General features: G+C 49.2%; 1 protein-coding gene and 2 long non-coding RNA genes across 5 annotated transcripts in view; 2 read left to right on the top strand and 1 right to left on the bottom strand.

Moving 5' to 3' along the window:
* Sfxn1 (sideroflexin 1) overlaps nucleotides 1-11,896 on the bottom strand; it is a 39,416-nt gene extending 27,520 nt beyond the window's left edge. For 2 of the 3 annotated variants that reach the window (XM_078052723.1, XM_078052726.1), the window contains exon 1: nucleotides 11,759-11,896. The gene's annotated coding sequence lies outside the window, so the exon portion shown is untranslated. The remainder of the gene's footprint in view (nucleotides 1-11,758) is intronic. The other variant, XM_078052718.1, reaches the window with a different exon arrangement.
* LOC144378516 (uncharacterized) lies at nucleotides 3,294-4,451 on the top strand. The gene is made up of 2 exons (XR_013440262.1): nucleotides 3,294-3,385; nucleotides 3,971-4,451. It is a non-coding gene; the product is annotated as an uncharacterized LOC144378516 (long non-coding RNA).
* LOC144378517 (uncharacterized) lies at nucleotides 11,764-12,948 on the top strand. Its single transcript, XR_013440264.1, has 2 exons — nucleotides 11,764-11,995; nucleotides 12,671-12,948. It is a non-coding gene; the product is annotated as an uncharacterized LOC144378517 (long non-coding RNA).
* The last annotated feature ends 10,847 nt before the right edge of the window (nucleotides 12,949-23,795 follow it).

Raw genomic sequence — 23,795 nt, 5'->3', positions numbered from 1 at the left:
CAGAGGTGACTATGCATGCAGAGAGCACAGACGCCAAATGTCAGAGTCCAGCCAAGACACGGGTTCACTTGGCCTGTACAGCACATGAACCACTAACAAGAATCAAAGGTGCCAGGTTACCTTCTTCCATGTACCGGGCACCCACTGCAGCCTGAGATGCCCTCGAAGCATTTCTGCCATTTACAGCAAAATGATGTTGATAAACAGAGCCTCACAACCGTTACTTTTTCCCCTTAGTAATTAACCTGTTTCTCTGAGTAATGTATGCTTATTTTAGAACTGCACTGTGTGTGGTAGGACATGCTTATTGTAGCATTCTGAAAAATACAAGCTTGTTATAGAAAATAAAGAATAAAGAAACAAAATCGCCCACAGCCGAGCTTCTCAGAAGTAAGCATGGTGCATGTTCCCATTCACTTCCTTGAAGACATCTTCTGGACACATTATCATAGAGATTGACACAATAACTTAATTCTTTAATATCATTTAGTTCATGACAACTTCTATGCCATTAAATAATCATTTGAAGTAACACCTTTAATCTTGATGCTGCCTCAGTTTTCCACCATTATATGTGACGCTGCACTCTTGTCTGAGAGTTTCTTCCCCTGACTGATGATCTTAAACTTGACCTTGAAGTCTGATGTTAACAGGTAGAAGGACCTACCCACTCGGAGGGCTTCAAACCACTGCTTTCCTGTACCCATTTCTATTTCCATGTGTAATACCTGTTCAGATCAGAGCTCTCTTTCTTAGGTCATTGTTCATTAAGTTACTTCTTCAGAGCTTTATAAGCTCCTAAGTATGTTAAGATGTCATCTGCATGCCTGCAATCCCAGTGACTTAGGAGGCTGAGGGAGGAAGACCACAATGTGAAGCCAGCCTGGGCAATTTAGGGAAATACTGTCTTGAAAATAAAAAGGCTGGGGATATGGCTGAGTGGTGCAGTGCCTCTGGGTTCAATCCCCATCATCTCAGGGAGAAAAAAAGGCAGATGCAAATGCTAGGCACTCTAGGATTTGATAAAATCTCCAACACGTTCTGTGGCCCACTGGATCAAGACTGAGAAGGCTAGTTAGGGCCACAGCGAGGAGGAACCTAGAGAATGTGAAGCCGCCTTGGCATTACAGTAGCAGCAGGGACAGTGACAAAGCAGAAGTCAGGCCTGCCCCTGTCCAGGCCGCTGGGTCCCAGAGAAAGCCAGCTGCGAGGCTGCTGGGATTACCTTCCTCCGAGGCTGCAAGGTAGCTAAGGTGTGCCACATGGCTCCCTCTGCTGAGTAACCACTGCTTTCTTATCTCGTGGAGAAACCTGGTTCTTTGTCTCCACAGGATCAGAAACTTTGCTCCTTGGAATCTCAACAGGAGGAGTGAAAGTCTCCACCCTAGCACAGAGTGGGGAGTGGCTCTCCAACCCCCAGCAGCTCAGGTCAGGGGACTTGTGGACCCAGCATTCCCAGTCTACCTTAACTCAGCAGTTTCCAAGGACACAGGGATGCAGATCCATGCTGCAGTCCCACAGCTTACTCCTGCTGGTCTGGGCTGACCAGGTGATGAGCAGAAACACAGGGACACACGGGCTCAGTGGGAGCAGATCCCTCCTCCTGCCTTCCACCCCCGTGTCTTCTCACAAGGGTTATTTGGAAAGAGGTTTCTACTGCTTGGAAAAACAAGAAAAAAGTGTCTTAGGAGCAGATGACCTTGAGAGCTAGGAGATGATGCAGGAAAGTCGAGAAGCTCTCAGGATACTCTGGGTTGTTGTCCCTCCTCAGCTTCATCAGTCAACCTCAACGTCCATTTATCTAGGGCTCGGGGAGGGCGGCTTTGTTTTTCTAATTCCCAAATCCCATCAGGGACAATATTTTTGTGTTAAAAAAAAAAAAAAGGAAAAGGAATTTTGAGAGAAATGAAGACAATTAGGTAAAAAATTAGAGCCCCAAGTTTTATTATTAGAGTCAGGAGACATCAAATGGCTCTATCAAACTGTTGTTTAAAGTGCTCGAGGCTAATTTCCAGCATTTGGACCTCGTGATTGACCTGTGACAACTCACTCTCTGGCTCCCGCAGGCCACACTTTGAACTTACAATGACGTGTATGGTGCGAAACCTGTTTCGTCCCCGATGTGTCATCGAAAAATGTCAAACATCATCACAGGACTGAATAGAACGCAAAATCTGGCACAACTTCCTCCCATTTTTTAATGAGCCCACAAAGGTTGAGTTCCCTCCCTTTAGTAGATCACAATTTAAATAAAGAACAGAAGAAATTCTTTGCAGGAAAAGTCTGTTGGCCTTGGTTTTCTGTAAGGGCTACAAAGTGCTGCCATCTTTGTGCCTGCGGGCTGCTCTCGGACTCTGTGACAGGCTCTTCAGCTATGTCAGAGAACAAGGAAGACACTTCCTGCCCCAGCACACGGGGCCACTGGGCTCCCCCTGGGGGAAGGGGGAATGAGAAGCAGAGAGAAGCAGGTTACTCCTCACAGTGGAAGGTGCCCGAGGTTTGGGAAAAACCAGAGTGGACATGAAGGATCCCAGGACGGTAGGCCGCATGTTCAGCAGGGCAGCCAGAGCAGGGATGGCTGGGAAACAGCACTGGAGGGAGAGAGAGGGCTGGGAGGAACTGAATCCTGTGGGCATCTGGGGGAAGAGCATCCAGGAAGAGAGAATGAACCTTGCAAAGGCCCTGAGGCAGGCACATGTCCAGTGTTTTTAAAGAATAGCAAGAAGGCTTATCTTGGGGGAGGTGAGGAAGAGGGAAGTGAGGGGAGAGGGAGAGGGAGGGAGGGAGAGAGAAAGAGACAAACACACACAGAGAGAGGGAGAAGGAGAGGATCAAGGGAGAGAGGGAGGAAGGGAGGGAGGGAGGCCAGGGGAGGCCGGGGCGGGGTCAGCCAGTGGGAGGCCTTTGCCTTCTGATCAGAGGAATGAAGTCACTTGACTTAGAATTCAGTCTCTGGTGCTGTGTGGGGAGGTGGGGAGCCAGAAAGGAGCAGATGGAGTAGTGGTGAGGTGACAGCCACCCAGAAGCGGCGCTAGTTGGGGCGCGGCAGGGAAGCCACCGGAGGGCTGGATGCCAGACGTTCTGCTAAAGGAGCCAACAGGCCTTCCGATAGCTGGGCGTGTGGGCTGTGGGAGCAGGAAAGGCAGGACTTCCAACGATGGAGGAACAGCGAGCCTGGGAGGGAAAATGGGAAGTTCAGACTCGAATGTGCTAAATGTGAGGTGCCAAAGGGCACCCAAGTGGGGCACCCAGGCAGTGGAACGTGGAGTCAGAGTTCAGGGTGGCAGCCAGCGGGAGGAGGCGGTCAGTGGGAGGAGGCAGTCAGCAGGAGGAGGCGGCAGAGGCAGATGGCAGAAGCAAAGGGACTAAGGGCTGCCCTATGAAGGTCAGGAAAAAGCCTGAACAAAGGTGGCTGGGTGGGAGGCCAGGGGCTTAGCGTCCTGCAAGGCAGGAGTGGTGAGCTCTTAGTAACCTGTGTGCCAAAGAGCTCTTGGTGACTGTTACTTCGTTCTGGGATAGTAAAGAGGGGTGCCACCCCTCCCCAGGGGCCAGTATGGCAGACAGGACACTGTGAAGACAGCTGCCTTCGCAACTTCTAAGAATCCTAAGCAATGGTGGCAGTGAGTGTGGAGAGACGCTGGGGTCTCCCTGTCCCTGCCCGGGGCCTGTGCGTTCCTGCTAACCCCCGGCACAGACAGTGGTTCTGGACTCACCAGAAACCAGCACAGCCTCCCAAAAGACAAGCACTACCCCTTCTCCCAGGAGCATGGGCACAGGCTGGGCATGCGTGAAGCTGTGAGCAGTTTCCATCCTACATCCTGGCGGGCACCCTCCCACCCCCGGCCCCCCCAGTCTTAAACCAACTGGGATGCCTGCCAGGGGCAGCTGATCCCTAGATTTCCCAGAAAATCAAGCACCAAGTAATCCTTCTTCCCTTTTAACTAAAATTCTCACTGTGCACATTTTACAGATGAGGAAAACAAGATTCTGAAACGTCACTCATGGCCATCCCTCACCTGCCCAGCAAGGGAGGAGGCAGGGAGCTGGCTCTAACTGCTGGTCTTCGACTCCAGGTTAACACACCTAAGTTCTGACACTGGAAAGTCTCATTCCTAGCCTTGAACTTGTGATGGGCAGAATAAAGCCTGGAGACTGAGAAGATGCTACTTTACACCTGGAGGGACTTGGCTGTCGTAATTAGCCCAGGATCCTGAGGAGGAGATTATCCTGAGTACTCAGGTGGCTCCGCGCAATCACAGAGCCACATATGGAGAAGGACAGGCAAGGGGGCTGATGTTGTACGAGGTGACAAGCCAAGCAGTGCAGGTGGCCCCTGGGAGCCAAAGACGACAGACAGGGACGCTCCTGAGGGCAGATGTTAGGCGGTCCTGCCCAGTCTGGACAACTGGCCTCCAGAGCACTAAGCTAATAAATTTTTTTAAGCTAATAAATTTGCGGTCATTCGTTAAAAGCACTAGGAAAAAATACAGCACCATTTCACCAACTTAAAAGGATTCCAAGCCAGGTGTGGTGCAATCCCTAGGTCCTGAGGCAGGAGGACCCAAGTTCAAGGCCAGCCTGGGCAACTTGGTCAGACCTTGTCTGGGAACATAGCTCAATGGCACAGCATCCTGGATTCAATCCCCAGAACTGAAAACAAACAAAAAAGAATCCCACATGACACCATACTGGCATGAGAAATACCAACGAGACCCGATCCCTTGCGCCCCAGCCTTGGAACTGGGAGAACAATCAGGAATGCCATGCTAGCATTCCTACAGAAACAGCTGATCTCCAACCAGATAGAATCTTAATTAGCTATGACCTCACGCTTCAATTAGATAGGCCTTTTTCACTCATGAAGTTACGCCTTCAAGCACGCAAAGTTTCCCTTTCTCCACGCCAAATAAGTCGGTTTTCATCACCAGCTCTCCTGCCTTTTTATTAACTTGCCCTATTTCATGATAGTCAGTGGGGCCCAGGCAGCACATGTGGGGCAGGGAGTGGCTCTTAGGCTTGGGACCCCAAGGCACAAAGCACAGATGGAGGAGAGGACCCCAAAATGAGGCTGGGGTCTCCCCTGGTAGGGCCCTGGCAGCTCCACTTGGTTGGATGCTGACAAGGGACAGGCCGCAGTGTTGGCTGCCCCTCAGGACATGCAGCATGCCCCCTTCCTCCTGCCCATCTGGTCAGCTGGCAGTGTGCTAAGCACCCTCTGGCTGGTAGAGGGTCTGGGCACTGAGGCTAGCACTGGAAGACCAAAGTCTCCTTAGAGAAGTGCTCTTAAGTGCCACCAGCTATGAGGTTCTGACATGTCCATGGCAGCACATGCTGAGGGTCTACAGCAGACGCATCTTAACTAGGAAGACCTGCCTGTGACACTGGAGTGAGCCCTCAGGCTGCACACCCTCACGGCGGGGAGCTGCAGACAGCTGCTACCAGACTGCCCTCTGCTGCTGGATGGTCAGTATGCAGGAGCCAGGTGCTGGCAGGAAAGAACCAGGTTCGGCCCAGCGGGGGCTCTGATTGAGATGGAGGGCTTATCTCCTCAAAGCTCCATCTTGGGGGGCTGGGGGTGCAAAGGGCTCTTACAGGATGGAGAGGAGGGGCAGGCAGGAAGGCTGTGTGCTGAGCAAGGCCTCTGTGGTCTAGGCACATACCTCCCTTTCCTCTTTAGAGAGCATAGCGAGGGACCACGCCCTTCCAGCTAGCTCCGGTGGCTCTTTAGGCAGACACAGCTCTCTGCAAGTTGAACATGCTTCGTGTTGGTTGATGCAAGGAACTAAGGAAACGGAGGGGTTGTCCATAGGCCACCAGGTGCTTTCGGTTCTCAAGTCTAGAGAAAGTTAGCAGCACAACTACCATCATAGCAGGCGGGCTTCTCTTTAGAATTCAGAACACGGGCAAACAGCGGGGACTAACGAGTCAGGAAGAGGCAACACCCTGGTAGAGGGGCAAAGGTGGTACCTCTGCCCAGGACAACATCGAAGGAGTGGTCTTGTTACAAAGCCACAAACAGTTGGTTAGAAAAGGTTTTAGAGAACAAGGTATATCTTTTCCAACTGCAAATGTGGCAAAGATAATGAAAAATACCACACCTCAAAGGGCAGGTTGCACACAATGCCAGAGAACGTTCAAGAATACGGTGTATGTGAGCCCACCAGCTCTGCAGATGGCATGCAGAACCAGGACGCAGCGGAGAGAGAATGTTCTCTTTGCCATGTCTTCCTGAGGCTGTGGCAGTTGGGCAGCTCTGCTGAAATGGTGTCTCCGGGCACTCAGAGTGGCTGCAAAGGAGACCCCCAGAAACAGTGCAATGCCACCTTCCACAGGGGAGCTAAGCAAAGAGGCCCAGCGGAGGCATCTGCTAGCCAGTGGCCAGCTGGCGGAAGAACTGCAGCCGCCAACCACCAAATGCTACAGTTCACACTCCCTGTTGGCAGATTACCAATGCTCCAAAATTCATTTTTATGGTCTGAAAATAAAGTGGAATGGGAGGCATAGAGGAGCGGTGGAAGCCATCCAGGTCCAACTGGCAACAGAGACATCAGATGGAACGGCGGTGGGGAGACGTGAAGTGACCCATCTTTTCCACGGATGCCTGGCCAGCTGAGCTGGGAAATGTGACTCCAGGACCTCCTTCACGGGTGATTTTTAAAGAAAAATTGGGATTGTAAAGGTATTAAAATTTTTATGAGAGAGGAAAAAATGGAACTAAAAAAATTTTTGTGGTTGGCTGTTGCCACTTGAAGCAAGGTGATTTTAAGTTACTTTCCTACTAATGACCATTAACATCTCCCAATTGCTTACTCTAAGACAGGCTCACAATGAACTAACGATGTCAGCTATTTGGAACCATGAATGATTGCAGCATTATGTTGTATTAAGATAAGCCAACAGATTATCTTATGTGTTGTTTAGAGAGTGAACTCTTCAAAGGAAACTGAAACCACTTGTCCGGTCCTGCAATTGGAAAGATGTCAAGATGCAACAGGCAGGGGCTGGGGATGTGGCTCAAGCGGTAGCGCGCTCGCCTGGCATGCGTGCGACCCGGGTTCGATCCTCAGCACCACATACCAACAAAGATGTTGTGTCCGCAGAGAACTAAAAAATAAATATTAAAAATTCTCTGTCTCTCTCTTTCTCTCTCTCTCTCCTCTCTCACTCTCTTAAAAAAAAAAAAAAAAGATGCAACAGGCAGTAAGTCAAGAAAGCAAACACAGTCCGCGAAATACAGCCTCATTCTATTTCCCCAAGGCATCTGCCGACACCTTCATAAAGCTTACTTAGTACACATGGGCAGCCTCCAACTCTGCTGAGAAAGTCTTTAACTGAGTTACTAGATTGCTAACCTGGGCAAACTGTATTGAAAAACTTTTTAAAAATATCCATATCAAGTTTAGTCAATGGACTAAACTTGCTATGAAATTTGCACGATCTCCAGTTACAGGAAAACCAAAATGAGTGGCATAAGGAAGATTCTGTGGTCACAATAGGTCACATGTTATGGGGCCACTGGAAATGCTGGCTAAGTCCATCTTCCTGAAGTTGCTATTTAAACTGTCTCCATTCTGTGGGGCACCCTGCCTCTCTTCCAGGATATACATCTTGCCTGATACTGTTGGGATCTCACAAGAGTGTAGGCAGAGGACCAGCCTGTGGCCCGGCATAGGGGCACCTTCTGCCACATGAACGCACACCCTCTGGAGAACACTGTCCCAGTTAGGACCATTTGAAGCTGGCAGAGCAACCCGTGGGCTGGCTTAGCTTGAGTTACTGGCTCCAAGCCACATGGTTTCAAAGCTGGTCACCAGTTATGTCACTTAGACACCCTGGATGGAGGAGTGAGAGGGTGTTGAAGTGCTACTTGGGTAGTGGTCATGAGCCTGTGCTTGTAGAGACCATGAATCTGAGTTCAAATTTCAGCTCCCCAACTACTCAGAGTACCACACACTTTAACCAATGGCTCCAGTATATGCATCTTTATCCACAGCTTAGGAACGGCCTGCTAATAGCCTCGCCATTACCAGTCACTCACTCCAGTGCCTAAGCGTCACCACCACCCCTGTGACAGAGGGCAGCTGGCTGGCAGCCCCTGCTCCCTTGAAAAGTGTCGGTGACTTAGGAAAGCATTCTCTTAGGGATGTGATTCTGCAGAGCAGAGGTGAATCCAATTCTTAAGCAGCCTAGGATCAGTAAGCCCAGGAGACTCGCCATGGAAAGAACATAAACGCGGAAACCTCTTAACCTGAGGAAGCGGGCCTGCCGCCCTGCAGTGTCCACAGGCCTTGTGAGAAGACACAGGGCAGCCCAGGCTGGACAGGCTGTGGTCCTGCCGGGAAACCCCATCACTTCTGCCTCCGGGGTTGCTAGACACTGAGCCTATTCCTTCTGGCCGGCTCCCTGGGCCCCTCTTGAGAATCGACCCTGACACCTGAGGAATGGAGACTGGACTAAAACAGACCCAAGGCCTGATGCCACTCCCTTTGTGGGCACATCACTGGGTGAGCTGCTGCACATCTCTGGGCGTCAGTCAGGTTTCTCATCAACAGAATGAGAAGGGAGTAGGCTTGCAGCTGGCCGGACTGTGAAGCTGAGGCATGCAGGAGGGCTGAATGATCTCTAGCAAAGGTAAAGCTCCGAGCAAGGCACTTCCTGGAGATGGAAGCTCCCGTCCACCCTGGTGGCAGCCTTGCCCCCAAATGCCACGGCTGTGGGGAATGCCGCTTGCTGCCCAGCTTCCCAGAGGTGATCAGAAAAGACTAGGGAAAATAATCTCCTCCTACATAAACTGCATTTCAAGTTTTTAGCTACCTGCCAAGGAAACCTGTAACCACAGGGATAAACCTAATTTTCCAAAATCACACAGAAAACGAGTTACCAGGGAATGTGCTTTCTGAGGGAATTAGTCACAAAGACCTTTAACCTTGGCTAAAGATTAACAACAACCAGGTCATTAAACTGGAAACTTGTTGTTGGTTAAAATTATTGTTTTTTTTTTTTTTTTTTGGTGGTGGTGGTACTGGGGATTGAACCCAGAGACACTTTACTACTGAACTATATTCCCCATGCTTATTTATTTTTTATTTTGAGACAAGTTCTCACTAAGCTGCTGAGAGATTTGCTAAATTGCTGAGGCTGGCCTTGAACTTGCAGTACTCCTTCCTGCCTCATTCCTCCTCGAACCTCCAGCTGTTGGAGGTTACAGGTACGCGCCACTATACCTGGCAAAACTACTGTACTTTGAAGCATTTAAGAAACAGTCTATTGCTCAGTTTGTTTAGTTGGGGACAGGCAGGTGCAAAACCATCTACCAAGGTCACTGTTGTCCACTATCTGGGGGTCAAGACTGAAGGTCAATCATGTTCCAGACACAGAGCTTTCAATGCATTATCAGACTGCCAAGTCCTCATTTACAGCCTTCCAGGATATTTCCTCTATTTTACACAGTTGCTCGGAGAAATTAAGTTCCACGCTCAAAACAACAGTCTAGAGTGGCAGTTCTGACTTTGTACCAAAGTCTTGATCCTTTGGAGTTTAGAGGTGATGTATCAGCAGAGGACAGTCACAAAAACTCAAGGAACCTAAAAAGTAATCTACTAATTTCTGTTTGGCTTTGCAGGTCATCTGTATGGGCATTCCTTCCTCCTGGGTGTGGCCACGCAGGAGATTAAATGATAGAAAGTGAATCGCAGGCCAGGAATTGGATTAGGTCAAAGAGCATTTCCACTTAGCAAGAAATCTATGCTGCATCTCTTCCCTGCTCCAGGGATGGCGCTGCATGGAGACAGGGGCCTGCTTGGAATCAGGGAGGCATGAGAATTACTGCCTCTCAGACTAGCCCCTCCACACACGTGGCTCTCATCTTTCATTGCCTTTGAAACATCTATTGGACAATTAATATTCATATTTTAGTTAAGATCAACTTTAGTTTGAGTTGCTGAAGCACTGTCTTAGGACAGGTAAAGTTCTTGTCCATTTAAAAAAATAAATGAATTAACCTCCATTTGAGACAGGGCACCAGTCTGTAAAATGATAAAGGGCTAATAAACTATTTTCAGTATCCATCTGAATGTTCTAATGCCCAAAGATTCAACTAAAAAATCCGATATACCAAAGACCACGAGAGGGAAAGAGCTGTTCCTTCCAAACTAGTACTTTTCTGTGCCCATCCCCAGGGGACCACAAGAAGAGTTCACAAAACATTAAGAGCACTCTGGGCATCTCACAGTTCTGCAGGAGGACCACCCCTCACTGGGCAGTTCCTCTCTGACATCTGCAACCACTGCTGTCTCTTCCCCCATCCCTGTGGGCTAAGGGCCTGTTCCCTCCATAGGACCCTGAATACACACTTAGAGCAATCCTACATTAGAGTAGAGGGCAACTGACAGATTCTTCTTTCCAAACACTATCTGTTTTGCAAACGAGGCACCTGCAGTCCTGAGAGAACAAAGGTCCTACCTATTGGGGATCTGTGAACTTCTCAGTAGGGCCTCCCCCATCCTCCTCAACAATTCTCTCTCCTTTATCAATCTGAGTGCAAAGCTGGAAGAGCTGAAGAAAAGGCCCCTTTGCACCTGCATCCTAATACTGTCCATGCCCTCCTACCCTGGCTCAACCAAACAGGGATGGACAGAGAAGACAAAGTCCAAAGGCAGCCAAGTCAGAACTGAGAAGGTAAAGCAGCCAAGGGATGAGAACCATGAGAAGAGTATAAAGAAAGAGCCACAGGGCTCAGAAGGCAGCTGCCCCAGAACTGGTTAAGTGCTGGAACCCTGTAGTGCAGCCAAGCTGGGCTTTTGCATACCAGCACTCAGCAAGGGCTCACTGAGGGCCTACTTGGCAGAAGCAAGTAGTTTGGTGGGAGGCAGTAGGGGAGACAGGTTAAGCAAGACCAGCACAGGCCCTGTTGGCAAAAAGAACATACCACAAATATAACAAGTTTATTTCAACTATTGGCAAGCACAAGGGTAACAAGGGTTTGGGAGGGGGCAGTTTTAAGCAGCATTCCAAGGGAGCACACCTTTGAGGAGGTAGTACCCAAGTTAGAACTCTGAGGCCAGCTGTGCAAACAACTTCGGAGGGCTGGAAGTATGTCAAAACAGAGGGATCTAAATTCCCTGGCGCACGCTTCCTAGATATGGTGGTGATTGACACTCTGGGAAGGTTAGAGCCCAGCGACACGTGGCAAAGATAAAGAGAAAAGTGCACAAGTGCAAGGTGCCCAGGGGACCCTACAACTCCAAGAATCCACTTCTCAGCACGTGTCTCCCCATCAGACTGAGCTCCAGGGCAGAGGCCGGTCGTCTCCTTGCCGACCACCGAACCCGTCCTGCGCCAGGAGGAGAGGCCAAAAGCCAAGAGCGTGAAGGGCACAGGGGTCGGGCCACCTGGTCACCTAGCAATGGCTCGCGCCCACCCCGTGGTGGCCTGTCCTCGTGGCAGCCATCTTGGGCGCCTCCAGCGGAGAGTTTCGTCATGCCGTCGCGGGGTACAGCAGGGCAGGGTGCGCGGGGCGTGGACAGAGGAGCCCCTTCCCACTGGGGGCGAGAGCCACTACCGCGGGACCCCGGGGTCCCGGGATGCTGGTGATGGAGGCAGCCAGGCAGCCAACGGCAGGGTCCCCAAGGCGTAGGGACCCGGGTCCCGAGGCGTCCCCGGCCCCGAGGAGGGGCTTCCGACTCCGTGCGCACCGAGTCCCCCCCGCCCGCGCCGCGCCTCCGCCCCTCCCGCGCGCCCCCCGCCCGCCGGGCCGCACCTGCGACTCGCCGCCGCTGCCGCCCGCGCCGCTCTGCGCCGCCTCCGCCGCCACCGGAAGCGCCGAGGGCCCCGCGCGCCGCGCGTTAGAGCGCGTTCTCGGCGCGCGGCCCCGCGGGCGCGCGGCTGGATCTGGGAGCCACGAGGCAGGGCTCGGCCCTGGCGCGGAGGCTGCGCGGGAATTCGGCCCGCGGCGCTGGCGCCTTCGCCTCGGTCGGGGCGCGGTTCTCCCGCCCCGGTAAGAACCCGCGCCCTCCCCGGGGCGGTCCGCTAGGCCCAGCTGTCGTCCGCACCCCGGCTCCCCACCCGGGACCGCGCCTTCCTCGCTTCCCTGTCCCCAGGGCCACCGAGCATTCCTTCGTTCCAACTGGCGTGTCTCAGAGGGCGGCACGGGGCACCGCCGCCACGGGGTGATTCTAAGTGGTTACCAGGGCCGAGAACTCGTGGTCTGCAAAAGTATGACGCCAGCTGCTGGGTGAAGGGCGGGCTGCGAAGGGGAGGCCCCGTCGGAAAGCCGGGGATCTTGGAGACCACCGTGGCTCCAGCAGAGAGAGGGTGTCCCGGACCAAGTTGGTGCCAACGCAGGGAGCGAGATGACATGGATCCTGGGCATGTTATAAAGGGCCAACTGCATGATGTTCACGGATAGAAATATTTCGTTTTTAATTAATTAATTTTAATTAGGTCTATATGACAGCAGAATGCATTTTGATTCATTGTCCACAATTGCTGCGCAACTTTTCATTTCTCTGGTTGTACATGGTGTAGTGTCGCACCATATGTACCTCGGGTAATGATGTCCATCTCATTCTACCATCTTTCCTGCCCCCGTGCGCCCTCCCCACGTTTCCTCCCTTTTGCCCAATCAAAGTTCGTCTGTTTTCCCCATGCCCTCCCCCTTCCATTTTTAAAGACAGGAATTCAGCTGGACATGATGATCACGTCTCTAATCCCAGCTACTCAGGAAGATGATGCGGGAGGATCTCAAGCTGAGCAATTTAGCAAGTCCCTGTTTCAAAATAAAAATGTGAAAAGGGCTGGAGATGAAGTTCTGTGGAAGAAGACCCCAGGTTCAATCCCCAGTACTGCAAACAAAATGAAACAATAACAAATTAGATATATGTGTACAAATATAATATACACTCTCCCTTCTCACAAAAAACCTATAAATGTAGTGCACTTTCAACAGAATTCTGACACTTGTGTGTATGACTGTGTTTGTGTGTGTGTATAACTTAAAAAGTCGGCTTTAAAATGTATATGGGGAAAATAAAGAGCCTGAAATAGGCTATAGGCTAAATAATTCTGAAGGAAAGAGCAAGGTGGAATGACTTGTTCTATGGATATAAAAGATAAATAAGAAGGGTAGTACCTCAGTATCAGGGTCAACAAATCTTTGCATGGTCAACTAGAGGTGCCACTCGCTGTGCACCCCTGCATGTGTAAGACCCTGTTATGAAATGACATCACAGGTTTTGGGAGAAAGGTCAAATATTTGTTAGACAATGCTGGCATGATTGAATCCCAACTTTGGACCACATACAACACTAAATTGCAGATGGATCCATGTGTGAAAGAGAAAACTTCCAAAATTTAAGCATTATTTCACAGCTATTCTGGGTGGCATTCCTTATCCTCAGAATTCCTACGAATATTAATCAACTTCTATGCTAGGATCCAAAAAATTGACGCTGGGGGCAGTGGGAGTGGTGACACATAATTGTAATCCCAGTAGCTCTGGAGGCTGAGGCAGGAGGATCACAAGTTCAAAGACAGCCTCAGCAACAAAGAGGCACTAAGCAACTCAGTGGGATCCTGTCGCTTAATAAAATACAGAACAGAACCAGGGATGTTGCTCAGTAGTTGATATCTCCTGAGTTCAATTACTGGTTACCCCTTTCCCAAAAAAGATTGAAAACAAACAAACAAACAAAAAAAGAGATTCTCCCCTTCAAGGAGCCATGGAAACATGTATTTAAAATAAATGAAAATTAATCCAATATAAAACCTGCAACAGTGTAAGAGTGGGATGTATCAGCTAGGTCTATACAAGCACAGAGAAGGAATTGAGCAGGCTGGCCCAGAATGGGTAGACTAGTAGCTGGAGATGTAGTTGATACAAATGTTTCAGTTATCCATTGCCACAGGAATGCCACATCACAATCAGGAAAGTTCATGATATGCAACAAAAAACATTTACTTTGTTCCTGAGTCCCTGATCTATGGGTTGGTTGCACAATTTTGCAGACTTGAGCTGGGCTCTGCGGAGTTTACTAAGGTGTCCATGATTTGTTTCAGGTTGTTGATGGCTTTGCCAATCTTGGCGGAGCTCTTATATGTTTGGGGCTTCCACTAAACAACTAGTTTGGCTCTGCTTTCTGTCTCATTCCTCCAGTCTCCTGGCCACAGATAGATAATTAACATATTTGTATCCAGCACACCTTTCTGTAGCTAACCTGGGTTGTAGCGTTCCAGCATCCCAAATTCTTCTGGGGACCACGGCTTCTCCCTCATTTCATTTGATCTCTTTAGATGGTCAGTCATGGGACTTTATCTTCTCATGTCTTCCCCAGTCATGGGTATGTGACTCAAGCTGGGTCAAATTATTCTGAATTCATATGTAGATGCTGGGGTAGAGATGTCACTCCTCCCCTAGCCCTCTGTCACACATGAACACATTACCAGGGCTAGTCAGGAAGTGAAGCTGAAAGATGTGAAAATTTGAATGGCCTCAGTTCATGCCTTTGTCTCAGCCAGTCCTGTAGCTACACCTGTCTCAGATCTCCTGTTATAGGGGCCATGAAATCTGCTCCTCCTTTTCTTTTATTTATTTCTTTCTTTTACACTGTGAGCTCTTTTGAGTTAACCTTGACTGACTGGAGAATTCACAGAGGTGGTGCATTTGAGCGAGGCTGAATTTGAAAAGATAGGAAAATGGGGTGAACCAAGGAGGAAGAAATGAGATGAGTTTCAAAAAGCAGAAAGGGGTGGCTGTATGTATCCCAGCATTGAAGGACTTTCAGAGATAGCTCATGTGGAGCTATGAGGCTATTTTTGTTTAATACTGAAGCTGAACATTTGGGGATTCTTGCTAGCCTTCCATTGGCAAAGGTTGTAAGACCTCTGCACTTGCCTGTGGACTTTGAGCCGCTTGGGGCTAGGCAGAAGCGATGGTCAGCAGAGGTGGAGGGTGCTTTGGGCACAGTGCAAGTTCAGCCCGCTGAGCCAAATTGCCGAATGTCCACACAGGCTTTATCCTGGTGGCGATCCGGTGGTAACCCATTATTTTCCTTCTAAATTCACTTCAATGAAAACTTTAAATTTTAAATTATATTTCCAAAGTTATACTTGATGATAAAAAAATACGTAATCATATCAACTTGAAAAGAATGGAAATGTACAGGGACACACTCAACTGCATTCCCCAGAAGCCTTCCCAGCAAGGAAGGTTTTAGTCTATTTCCTTGCAATATTTCTGTCTCTTTTCTGGCCCATCAAACCTCTGTTTGCCTGTGTTTGAGTTTCTGTCCCCACAGTCATGGCTGGGATGCGGATGGCACAGTGCTCCAGGCCCCAGGCGCTGCAGGCAGGCCAGCCTGCTTCTGCTTCCTCCTGTGACCTGATGGTGTAATGCCAGATTCGTGGGACCCGAATAGACCTCCAGGAGCCAAATCCGATGCAATCACACAAGAGTCTTTATTGCAAGCTCGAGCCTGGACTCACAACCATTCCAACACAGTGGTGGTCCCAGGGAGTGAACCCCAGTCCTTTGTTCAGTGAGATTTTATAGGTTTTGGGGGGATACTCTATGCTTCACAACATCACACAGCAAATCATTTCACACTGCGGGAAAATCAAACAACTCTTAACATTAACACATTCACTGGCGGGAACAAGTTGGGTAGGGGTGATTGGTTAGTATAATAGGGGGATTCATTTGAACTGATTGGTTTAGGCCACGAGGGGTGTACATGATAAACTACATGGTTTCCCAACATGTTATCAACCACCATAAACTACTGGGGGGTCATCTGGCATCCCAGGTATTTTCCCTGTCTCATGCTGATTGGTGGTTGCTAGGGGGGTGCTATGGGTCCTCACTTAGATTAACTGAGCCAGGGACACCTGGAACTGCAGATCTCTCCTGTTATTTGCAGACAAACAACTCAGCAGGGTGGGTACATGCTTAGAAGTGCTCTGTGGGTTTTTCCAAGGACAAGGGTCACGTCCCCTTCCTTGGACAGGCTTTGAAGTAGAAGCTGTTTTTAAAAATGGAGTTGCATCAGTTTCTCAATGGGCCCTGAGACCCCAGACAAACTGGTACCTCAAGCTCCGTGCCTTGGCTTCTTCATCTCTGAAGTGGGTGGAGGCTGATACTGCCTCAGGCAGGGATTGTGAAGATTGCCTGAGATTCTGCCACACAGAAATTAGCATGAGAACTGCTACGTATCAGAGTTCCAGCTTTCTGACTTTAATCCTCCAGAATCCTCTGTGGACACTTGTGTCATTACACTTAACCAAAGCTTGACATCCCTGTTTTTTTTCTCAAGCCTATGAACCCTTTGAAATAAGAAACTCATCTTATTCAGCTTTCTGTCACCAGGGTCTAATGACACATCTTCTGGACTCTGTGTTTGCAGAATATGTAGTTAGAATCAAGGTGCACACATAATACCCTCTGCTTTCTTGTAGTTTATCAACACTTTCTCAGTTTGCATTTTATTCCTCATTTGGGACTTCCTGAACATGGATTCTGCATTAGTAATTCTTATAGGGGATCAGCAGTGAAAGCAAAACATTTACTCCCCCCCTTTTAAAAATATTTTAAATTGTAGATGGACACAATATCTTTATTTCTGTTTACTTATTTTTTCATGTGGTGCCGGTGGTCGAACTCAGTGCCTCACTCGTGCAAGGCAAGCACTCTACAACTGAGCCACAACCCCAGCCCAGACATTTACCCCTTGACCTCATGCAGTGGATGGTCCAGGAGGTAAATTCAGACAAGAAACAGAGAATAAGTGAAGTGCGTGGTGTGTTAGGAAGCGATGTAAATAGATTAAGAAAGAAGGAATGGCTGGGACCTTGGTAGGGATGACCCTGGGGAAGATGCCATTTCTCCCATGAACTGCTGGAGAGCAGCAGCACCACCATCCCCCCTGTGAGGACTCCTTTCCTACCATCCCCCAGCCACACATATGCAATTCCGAGTACTTTTCTCAAGTGATGGAAAGACCTGGAGATTCTGGGCCCAGCAACTCTGCAGAGTTGTTTGGAAGAAGGGAGGCAGAGGATTGACTGTAATGGAGTGCCCGCTGCAGGCTGGGCGTACTACCACACACACCAGCCACCTGCACTCTCATCTTCTCTGTCTTCGCTGGAACCCTGAGAGAATAACTACTTGTGTAGATCAGAGTTCTCCAGAGAAACAGAACTAAGGATATCTCTGTATTTGTATTTCTCTGAATACTACCTCTATCTCCCTCTCCCCATTCTGTCATATTCCTCTCATGCACAATCCATCCTTCCAACTATTCATTCCATCTATCTAAATATCTATTTACCTACCTACCTACCTATCTATCTGCCTACATACCTATCTTTCTGCAAAGAGATTTATTATGAGGAACGATTGTAGTTGGTAAGTCCAAAACCAGCAGGGCAGGCTGGAAACTCAGACAAGGGTTGATGTTGCAGTCCTGAGGCTGACTTCACTGAAAAAGTTGGATTTCACTCTTAAGGCCTTCAACTGGTTAGGCAAGGCTTGCCTGCATTATCCAGGGTAACCTCTTTAAAGTCAACTGACTGTAGATATAAACCAGATCTACAAAACTCCTTCCCAGAACAACCTAAGTTTGGATTTGATAAATGACTTGCTCAGTAGCCTCGCCAACCTGACCTGTAAAACTAGCCCTCTCGTTCCCTGATTTTGCATTTCCATCTTGTCTAAATATCCATTCTCTGGTCTTTTGGAAATTTGAATTGCACCATGGATCTCTTGCTTTAAAATTCTCAACAGCTTCCAAGTAGTTGCTGAGACAGTTTTATGCAAGCGCCTGACACAGTTTGGTGTAATTTCACTCGGCTGTTTCTCTCCTCCACATTGCACAATAAAGCCTGAGGTTTCATCATGACCTATGGATGGGCCGTCCAAGTGGATCCTGGAGTGTCATGGTCCTTCCTGCCATGTTTCTCTGTTGTCATGAGGCACCCCTTCTCCGCCTGGTTCACATTTCCATCACCTGAGCAGACCAACCTGCTCCTGCTCCAAGGCCTCTGCACCTGCAATGCGCTCAGGTCCGAAGTCGCCTCCTCTGAGAAGCCTTCTCCCAACTCTCTGCCTGGATGGAGCTGCCCCCCACCCCATGCACCCTGGAGCTCATCAATCTTTTATTTCTTTAAGTACATTGTCTTCATCCAAAATGACCCAATTTATATATATTTGTTGACTTGCTTTTTTTCTTTCTTCAACTAGAATGTTCCAGCACAAAGGTGGGGATCCTGTTCCCTTGGTTCCCGGGGGAACCTTGATTCCTTGAAGAGCTCTGGGCAGTCTCCCTCTCGTCTGCCACAGAACCGCTGTGGGAGGGGCCCTGTGCCCCACCTCTCAGCACTGGATAAGAGTCACTGCTGCACCAGGAACTGGCGGCTGTAGTCACTGCCAGAGCAGCCTCCGGGCTGGGGGCAGCTGAAGCCACATGCCAGTCACGTCAGGATTCCCTGCAGAGACTGATAGCGTTGCCCCCCGCCCCCCCCCCTGTCACAGCAAACCCCCTCGTGCCCTCCCCAGGCAGTACAGGCACATCCCAGATGCCACACTGTCCCCCCGGCCTTCCCTGGCTCTTCATCACCCCGCCGCTCCTTTCCAGCTTCTTTCCCTGTTCTGAAACTTCACCTATAGGGGAGCACACAGAGCAGGCTTGTGTGTGTGTGTGTGTGTGTGTGTGTGTCTGACTTCTTTTCCTTCTTCGTTTTTATTGATTTGCTGTTTAACTGGTGCATACAGTGATGCATGAAGGTGGGATTCTCTGCAAAGTGTTCAAATGTGCCCCTGACCCGGGATGGCTGATACATCCCGCTGCCAGGGGCCATGGCCAGGGTCTGAGGAAATTTAAGAAAGAGACCAGGGAAGCGTCTGAGAGGGCAGAGAAGGAATGGGCCACCAAAGCTGTTCCTCAAGAGGAGTGCTGGGCGGGGGTGGGGCACAGGGACAAGCAGGTTTGCAGGATCCTAGCAGGGTCCTTCCCAGCCGTGTCTTTCCACCCTAGCCACGCACTGGAACCACCTGGTGGACTTTGAACACCCCTTGCCATTTTAGTTCAATTTTCCTGTCCACACCCCATGTGTGTTACGCCAGAACCCCAAGGAGTGGGACCAGGAATGTGGGGGTTTAAAACTTCAGTGGGTAGTCAAATGTATTTGCTTTAGAGATGGGCCACTAGGGAACCTGCCAAATCCCAGTCTCGGGAGCTGTGCTGTGGGGACTTCTTGCAGAGCTGACCACATGCCCCTTAGTGTGGCTGGAGGTTTGCTCAGCTTCTCACTGGACATATGCAGACTGCAGCCCTCAAGCATTCTGGCTTTGGAGTGAAAGCCCAGCATGTCGCACACACAGAGCGTCTGAAGAACCCATGGGGCTTTGGCTCTTGGTTCAAAACTAAAGCGGTGCCAAGTATCTCTTGGAAGCCACTTATGTTTTTAAAGGAGGTCCTGGAGGCTAAAGGCAGTATTGATTATTCTGAGAAAATGGAACCACTCTATTATGGGTTTAAAGAACTGGTTCACGGGTGAAGCTAATCTTAATATTATAGGGTAGAACTCAGGAAAAATAATACTCCACCCCTCCCCACTTTTTTCTCCAGGCTAATACTCACTGTTCTAACTCTATCCTCTTTGAGAAGAAGATAAATCCATCCATTCTTGCAACATGCATTTACTGGGCACCTCATCCATGGCAGGACCAGACAGGCTCCCATCAGTAAGATGATTCTCTTTTTCAAGGTGCTCACTGATGAACCCAGCCTAATTCCATGTTAAGATTGGGAGCCATCTCATTACAAAGTCGTGAAAAGTTAACTTCTGTTTTACTATAAATTACTGTGATTTCTAAACTTGTTTGGAATTCCCGCCCATGCCTTGAACTCACCCAAGCCTGGCTCCCCCTGTCCAGATAACAACCCTCTCTGAAACCTCAGTGGTGCCTCATAAACTCTGATGCTGGGATCTGAATTGACTCCTTACCTTGAAACGTCATGCCGTGTAGACCACTAACCTGTTCTCTGCCTTTGTATTATGCTTGTCCTAATCCTGTTATCTGTAAGTTCTCAAGACACCCCCCCTTTGCAACTCTTTGTACTGTAAAATCCTGTTCCTGGAGAACTGGGGGGCTGATCTCTAGCCAGGAGTTTTTGGGAGAGACAGTCCTGGCCAGCTCTGGTGTACACAAATATAAGCTTGCTTTAATTTGATTTAAAATTGGAGTCGGTGGTCTTTGCTTCGTGGTTTAACACTCACAATAAACTCATGCCTGTGTCCAGGGAGTGGAGACAGCTGGCTGAACGGGCAGAGCAGGCAGGTCCGGGGGTATTTTACAGGGGATGTTCAGAGAGGCCTCTGTGCGGAGATGACATTGGTGCAGAGACCTGGGCAGAAGGAAGGAGAGAGCCACGCTGGTATCCGGGAAGGAGCAGTCCAGGAGGAGGGAAGAGCTCATGAAACTTGCCTCAGGTGTGTCCTCAAAGAGCCATTTGAGTTGATGTGTAAATTCCTGATAAGGATCTTCCATTTGAATTTTTTTTTCAGAATCTCTTTCTCTTCATTGAGGTGATCTTTCTCTCTGAGGTCACTCCTCACATCATCTTTTACTTGCAGATTAGTTTAACTGTGTACATTCTAAACTTCTTAACGTGTCTTCCACTGTGACATCAATGGCTTCTCTTATTGAAGCATCATGGTTTGTTTGGGGCAATGTGTTCCCTGTTTTCTCATGCTGATTGTGTGTCTTGCCATCCAGCAGTGTGGACCTGGGGCAGTAGAGTTTCCACCCCGTAGACTTATCCCTGGAGGTTTCTACTACCTCACAGTTGAGTGGGAGACGAGTAATAACATCCACCAGTGCCAAAAATTTGGAGCATTAAACCAAATAGTTCCTACTATGATGTCTGCAATGTGAATTGTCACCATAAACATCCATGATGTGATCTGTTGTTGCCCATGGTAAAACAAAAGCGCTTACAGTTTCAGATGGTGAACAGGCAGAGAGCAGAGTAGACAGAGGATATGGTGATCATGAGGAAGGAGGAGAGAAAATAGAAGTTAAAAAAAATGAAAGGAAGAGTGAAAAAAGAAAATTAAGAGATTGGCTGTTAATAGAACAAAAGAGAGAATCAAGGAAAACAAATAAGGGAGAGAAGAAAAATATCCATAAAATAAACATTAAAATTAAAAGAATATAAGAACACCAAAATGTACCAATCAAGCATCCCAGTCCTCAAAATACTGATCCATGCAAATAACTACCTTTGAAAAATGCTAGAAATGAGACAAAAGAAACAAATATGTATAAGTGTCCGCAAAACCTTCAGTCACCATTTCACAATAGTGAAAAGAAAAGAGGGGGAAAAAAGATCTCGATGAAAATTAAAGAATAATTATTTCTTTTGGAGTTGAGAACATTCTCAGCTTCCCTTCTCAGCCTTGTTATATGGGGTTGCTGGGGGGCGAAAGGCGGAGCTCCTGGGGAGCGGGTTTAGGCTCAGCTAGGCTCCAGCTTCTTCTCCGAATGGCGATTGGCCTGGAGATTTTAAGTGGGCCCACCTCCAGGACCCAGGAGTTGCTGGTCCAAGCTGGGAGGCTGCACCCGAGGGGTCTCCCCTGGGCTCCAGTCGTGCAATGGAGGAGCCAATCCTTAGTCCCCTCTGTCACCCACGGGCCCCAGGTTTCCTGGTCTCTCAGGGTCAGTCTCCAAACTCCATCACTCCCACCCCTACCCTTTTGAATTCCCAGCCAGGCATGTTTCTCCCAGCTGGTACCACAAGCTGCCAGTCTAGAGGAGGAAGTGGGGAGCCAGCTGGGTACACCCCCTACCAGTCTTCCTCTGTGTGAACCTCTTTTTGCGTTGGATTTTTCTCTTGATCGCCGTGCTCACTCTATGCCGTGTGCTGTGGGTTTGCCAGGCCTGTATTTTGGGCCCATCTTGGGTTTGCCAGGAGTCTGCTCCCCCAGCTGCTGGCCCCTGGGTGGGACTCTAAAGTGGTTCCTTCCTCTGTCCTCTGGGCAGCCAGGAGAGATGCAGCTTCCTTCCCAGACTAGGATATTGTGCATCCTGCCTTTCAGGTTCTTGGGGCAGAGTCTTTGACCTCTGATCCCAGGCTGCCACAGGTCTCCTAAAAATGTGGTTCCTTTCATTCCCTTATCCCTCTACTTTGCCTCTGGGGTAACTGCTCCAGCTGAGGCCACAGGGAGGCGCAGTGACAGGGCTGGGCACTTCTTCCTCCTGTTATTATATCCAACCACCTAAGTCCTTGGTCTGCTCTGGATGCCCAGTATTAATCCCCAGTAAGGCCCCCTCTTCCCCCACCATGCTGAGAAGCTGCCTATCTGCTTTCTTGGTTTCATGCCATGAAGAAGCCAGGAAAGTGACTCCCCCTCTATCCTGCCATCTTGTCACAACTGATGAGCATCTTGATCGTAAGGAGACCTCAAGAGGCTGGGAGTGAAAGATGTTCAGGTTCCAGCAGGCACACGACCAACTTTGTAGGAATTTCAGGAGGAATTCTGTACTGACTGAAGAGTTAAGAAAGGCACTCCTATCTGGGATGGAAAGAGACCATTCCTGCAGGATTTCAGCTCCCACCCTCTCCCTTGGATGGCAGCATCTTTGTGTAGCATAGACTGTACAACTGGATGTCACAGTCCTCACTGCAGGGCTGCACAGGAAGGGGACAGGCTTGCTCTGAGTCAGTGACACTTTCGTGGCAGGGCCCAGATGCTGGCCCAGGTTTCTCCCCTCAGGCACAGGCATTTCCTCTCTTTCCTGTCTCACTATCCCCTACATCTCCATCCATAAAAGGGAAAGGTTTCTGATGTGATTTAGCTCACCTGCAGGTCAGCCCTAAACATTTCTGGCTGTGCACAGTGTGTGGAAGCTCACTTGAGGAGAAACACCTTGGATTTCTTTTGGTGGACAGATAGGGGGAGAAAAATCACACACATTTTTTGAATTACATCAAGGACAAAAAATGGGATATTTAAAAAGAGGCTTGAAGAAAAAATGCCTGGGGCAGTTTATCCCTGTGATATCTGAGACACTCAAACTTTTCAGTGTGAGTGTTTTGCCTTGTTTAAAGACGCTGATAGTTAATTTAGCTGGAAAGAAAAGTCATTCAAGGTAATATCTAGCAGATCTGAAAGGAGCTAGATTCCCTTAGCCACAGCACTGCCTGCCAGGTGGGAATCTGAGTTAATTTTTTTTTTTTTAAATATGTCTGTGTGCTGAAGTGTGGCTTGATTCATTTGGGGGACATGCCACTTTTTTTTTTTTGAAGTGTGCCAGAGCTTGGAAGATGCATTTGGATCTTATTTCCACTTCCCTGATGAGGGTTGCGTGTGCTCCTCATGGGTCAGCTCTAGCCAGAGCCATGTCCCTTGGGATTCTCCATTGCAGACCACAGGAGCCCTTTCTCCTGGTGTCCACACAGGAGGATTTGTTAAAGGATGTTGGACAGTTTGAAAACTTCCAGAGTATTTAAGAACCAGACACAACACAGCTGGGAGAAATAGCCAATCATACCAACCCCTGTTCTAGCAAAGCTAGTGCTGCAGTCACCACCTGCCACTGGGCACTTGGTGCAGGGGCTCGGCCACAGAGCTGGCCAGGGAAGCCTCTATCTGCTGGTGGCCCTCCCTTCCGCTTCTCAGGGTCCTAGCCCAGTTCACTGGTGCATCAACCAGGCTGGAGCCAGGCCACACACCTGTACCCCACTGCAGAGGAATGTGCCTGGCGGCCAGCTGAGAGGGCCTGGCGTGGATGCCTGTGG

Source organism: Ictidomys tridecemlineatus, chromosome 1 (assembly GCF_052094955.1).
Source record: "Ictidomys tridecemlineatus isolate mIctTri1 chromosome 1, mIctTri1.hap1, whole genome shotgun sequence".
Taxonomy (NCBI): Eukaryota; Metazoa; Chordata; class Mammalia; order Rodentia; family Sciuridae; genus Ictidomys; species Ictidomys tridecemlineatus.
This window is presented reverse-complemented; position numbering and strand designations above follow the sequence as displayed.